General features: G+C 38.7%; 1 non-coding gene across 1 annotated transcript; it reads right to left on the bottom strand.

Annotated features, from left to right (window-relative positions):
- Window positions 1-201: 201 nt before the first annotated feature.
- LOC115868536 lies at window positions 202-337 on the bottom strand. The gene has a single exon (XR_004045657.1). It is a non-coding gene; the product is annotated as a small nucleolar RNA SNORA64/SNORA10 family (small nucleolar RNA).
- Window positions 338-4,892: the final 4,555 nt, after the last annotated feature.

Raw genomic sequence — 4,892 nt, 5'->3', positions numbered from 1 at the left:
CTCCTGCCCCATCTGTGAGTCCCTCAAACGGCCACATGTGAGTCCCTTGTTGTAGCCACGGTGTCAATTTTGAAAGATGGTGTCAAACTTTGTAAGGGGTTTTCTACTCTTATTTTAAGACTTTCATTACTTATATTCTAAAACTTTTGCTTTGTTTTAAGACATTATTACTCCCCACCCACCCCACCCCCCGCCCCCAGGTCCTATGTGCCCCCCCAGAAGGGACAGGCTACAGGAGGCCTACCTGAGGTCCTCAGGACATGCACCCTTTCTCTCTATCCTCTTCACGAAAGTCACACATGTTGTGGCAGGTGTAACCATGCAGAGCGGGGAGGGTATTACTTTTGTTAAGATATACAAAATCCCATTTTTCATGAGAACGTCTTTCTATTTTCATATGTCTTGTACAAATGAAAAGAAAACCCCTGGTTTGGCAATTAATGTTTTAGAGGAGGAACTATTCTATTCTTCTCTGTAAGAGTTGTAAGATAATTTCTATGCAGCACAAAGTTCAATGATTCCAAGTCAGAAATATTAAAGGAAAAAAATTATCTATTTGTGGTTTTGACAATACTTCCTCTGTCTGTTAAATCATGTTGAAAACATAAACCACATGCCCGTTTTAAAGATTATACACTACCACACAACTTTTTTTTTAACCTTTGAAAATGTTGCAACTAACATCTCAAAAAAAGAAACCTATTCAAACAACATTTTTTTTGGTGCGTGCTTGATAAGAATGTGGTTTTCAACTACCTTATGAAATTTTAATACAGTTAGGAAGAGCTGTTTTTATTTTAAAAAAATAAGCCACAAAGCATATATTTTATTATTTCATTACTACATAATGCAAAGACCAAAATCCTGTTCTCTGCTATCAGTTAATAAAACATTTCCTGAATTATTTAACTTCCTTACAAATTCAAACCATTTTATGTTTTTATCATTTTTCTGTCAACAGTCATATTCCAAAGGGAAACACTATTTATGTTCATGTTTGCTTTTATTTTAAATTGTTTGATTTTAAAAGGCGCAGCCTGAGTAGCCCGGTGTTTGTTCGACTCCAGCTGATATATGTTCTTTTGGGTTGACTTTGAGTAAATTGCCATCTTGTTTGCAAAGAAAAAGAAAGATAGAGCTAATTGAATGAAAACACCATACAGAGGATTACAACAGTCCATTTTCTTTATTTGAAATATGTCAACACTGAAATATGAATTTGAAAGTACTATATGTAAAATATATCAAAGATTAAAATGGTTCTTGAAGATAGCTTTTGTTTAAAATACAGTAATTTACATGTAAGAAGTCATATTAATTTTCTGTGCCAAGCACATTTTGTATTCCAGAAGAAGGTTATTGACTTAATATTTACAGATGCGGTATTGTTGTTTTGAAGCAGGCTATTACAGTTGCTTTAGTCTTTAGTGTGTTCTTCATATTAATGAGAAGTCTAGATAGCATATACTTTTACTGTCAAATTTCCTTTTAGTTAAAATTATCTCATTTTCTCCTGTATTTTTTCTTGAGGGATTATTTCTTAATTCAATTAACTTCTCTAAGATTTACAATTGTTTAAATTTTCCCCTTAGAAATAGAAAGGGAGGTATCTTCCAATATGATCAAAAGATGATTACGGGTTTTTTTGTTTGTATTTTAAAACATGTGCAGTAGTGGTAAAATTAATTAAGAATTTCAATGGTCTCAGCATGAAATATGTTTCAGCTTATATAAATAGTGATCAATTGAGTATTATGCTGTAGTAACTTGTTTTCTGTCACCCATCTTTAACGCATTACATTGTTTTTTTAAATAACCTTTTATAACGCTACTGAAACTATTTGACACATGAAAGACAACAGTGTTGTTGCTATGGTTAGGGCCATCAAGGCAGTTCCAGCCAATGCACCACAGAAGGAAACTTTGATTTGAATCCTCTGTTGCAGCCGCTGTGTGACTTCATCTCTCTGCCTGCGTCCCTGCCTCTTTTTCACGGACCTTCTATTTACCCAGCCTCATAACATGTCCAAAGTAAGGAAGATAAACGTGCGCCATCCTTGCTTCTTAGGTGCATTCTGGGTCAGTCACTGTCGTTGAATAGATTCTGACTCATAGTGACCCAATAAGACATCCTTGACTTGCCGCATCAGGTTGCCAAGGCTATAAATCTTTACAGAAGTAGACGGCCACATCTTTCTTTGTTAGGGGACTGGTGAGTTCAAGACTCTGGCCATTGGATTGCAATGAAAAATAATCCTTTAAGAAGTATATGGGACCTTAAATACCAGGATGTAGACAGGCTTCAATAACAATTCATAAGGATTGTCTTTCAACAAAGGTATTTTATAATGCATTAAGACAAGAAATAACCTGAACTGATTGGCTTTGTTGTTGTGTTGTTAGGGGTCATGCAGTCAACTCTGACCAATAGCGAACCAATGTAAAACAGAACAAAACACGATAATGTCCTGCACCACCAGCCTCACCTTTGTTCCTGTGCATGAACCCATGGATGCAGCCGCGATGTCAACCTAGCTCGTGGAGGGATTTATTTCCTCCTCTTTGCTGCCCCTCCAGTTTACCAAGCATGAAGTCCTTCTCCGGGGACTGGTCTCTCCTGCTAATATGTCCAAAGTATGTAACACAAAGTTTTGCCATCTTTTCCTCTAAGGAGCACTCTGGCCTTATTTCTAATACAAATCAGTTTGTCCTTTTAGTAGTCTTTGATACTTTTAAGAGTCTTCTCCAGCACCACAATTCAAATGCATTTATTTGTCTATAGTCCTCCTTATTCAATGTCCAACTTTTACGTGCATATGAGGCAATGAAGAATACTGTGGCGTGGGTCAGGTGCACCGTAATTCTCAAAGAAACATCTTTGCTATTTAATACTCTAATGAGTTTTTGTGCAGCAGATTTACCTAATGCAATACCTCTTTTGATCTCCTGACTGCTGTTTCCATGAGCTTGATCCAAGTAAGACAAAATGCCTTGGAAACTTCCACCCTTGGCTCCATTCATCATGATGTTAACTATTGGGCCACTTGGGAGGATTTTGGTCCTCCTTACATTGAGTTGTAGTCCATACTGAAGGCTGCAATCCTTCATCTTCATAAGCAAGTGCTTCAATTCCTCCTCACTTTCAGCAAGCAAGGATGTATCATTTGCATACCACAGGATGTTAAAAAGTCTTCCTCCAATCCCAATACCTCACTCTTCTTCATATATTCCACTCTCTCTGATGATTTGCTCCCCAAACAGATTGAACAAATATGGTGAAAGGATACAACACTGATGTACACCATTCCTGATTTTAAGCCATGCAGTATACCCTTTTCTACTTGCACAATTACCTCTTAATCCATGGACAACCTCCTTAGAGGCACAATGACGTGTTCTGGAATTTCCATTCTTCTAAGGTTATCCAAAGTTTATTGTGGCCCACACAGTAGAATGCCTCTGCATATTCAATGAAACGCAAGTAAATATCATTGTGATATCCTTTGCTTTGACCCAAGATCCATCTGACAGTAGCCATGATAGCTCTTGTTCCAGGACCTTGTCTGAATCCTGTCAGGATTTTTGGCAGTTTCCTGTCAATGAGTTGCTGTGACTGTTGTTGAATGCTCTTGAGCAATATTTTAATTCATGCAATATCAATGATATCATTATTTAGTTTGAGCATTCTGTTGAGTCAACACCTTTCTTTGTAATGGGCACAAATATGGATCTAGTCCAGCCAGTTGGCTCTCTTCCAATTTCCTGTCACATACGAGATTGTTTCCACTACTTCTTCAGTTTTCTGAAATATTTCAATGAGTATTCTGTCAATTCCTGAAGCCTTGATTTTGGCTAGTAACAGCTTGAAATTCCTCCTTCAGCATTGTTGATTCTTGCTCTTAAGCTAACTACTGAAATGATGATCTGTTCTTTCTGCTAAGAGACTCTCTGTATTCTTTCCATCTTCTCCTGATGCTTCCTGGATTATTCAAATTTTTGTCTATAGAATCTTTCAAAATTGCAATTCAAGGCTTGAGTTTTTTTCTTGAATGTTTCAGTTTTAGATGTATGCTTAGCATGTTCTTCCCCTTTGGCTTTAGGATAAACGATACCGGTAGATAAAAATAACCTACTCCTCGAACCAGTGGAGAGGTCTGAGGGGCCGGCCCCAATCCCAACTACGTGTACAACTGCCCCTCCCCCCAGAAGAATTTACTTCAGACAGCACTGAAGCTGAAGCTCAGGGAGAGGAATGTGTCTGATCAGAGCACATGGGAGCAAATGAAGGGGGTGGGGAGAGAGAGTGGAGCATATCCTGGCCCACCAAGCCATGAGGACGATATCTCTGCTCAGAGCAGCCAATCCACAGAGAAGACCATATGGCCAGCCCCACTATGAGACACAACATCCCTCACTGACCCGTAGCCCTACAGGGGACAACACTGGAGATACAGTGTGGGAATTCCACCTGATCTGATCCTACCACACCGAGGCAAATCACTAAGGGCGTGCAACAGAAGAGCAAGGGGAACAGAGCAACGAAGTCCCCAGGGAATACCAAAAATAGACTTTAGAGCCAGGGTTTGGCACCCCATCAGATTTGACCTGAAAACACTCCTAATGGCCAACAAACAGTACTTGAATGAACTACAAGCTTTTCTTTGTTGTTGTTGTTTTTGTCATTGGCTTTTTGCTGTTGTTGTTTTGTTTTCTTTCGTTGCTTGGTTTTGCTCTGTCTTATTTTTTTGTGTATGTTATTATCTCCGCTGGTCTATCTAAATAAGATAGGCTGGATAAACAATCTGGATAGTTCCGGGGGGACATGGGAGAGGGGGAAAAGGTAGTGGTGTTAACAAATCCTAGGGACAAAGGAACAACAAGTGATCCAAATC

The sequence above is a fragment of the Echinops telfairi genome, unplaced genomic scaffold (genome assembly GCF_000313985.2).
Source record: "Echinops telfairi isolate 266 unplaced genomic scaffold, ASM31398v2 ScPeMD7_11;HRSCAF=52, whole genome shotgun sequence".
Classification (NCBI taxonomy): Eukaryota; Metazoa; Chordata; class Mammalia; order Afrosoricida; family Tenrecidae; genus Echinops; species Echinops telfairi.
This window is presented reverse-complemented; position numbering and strand designations above follow the sequence as displayed.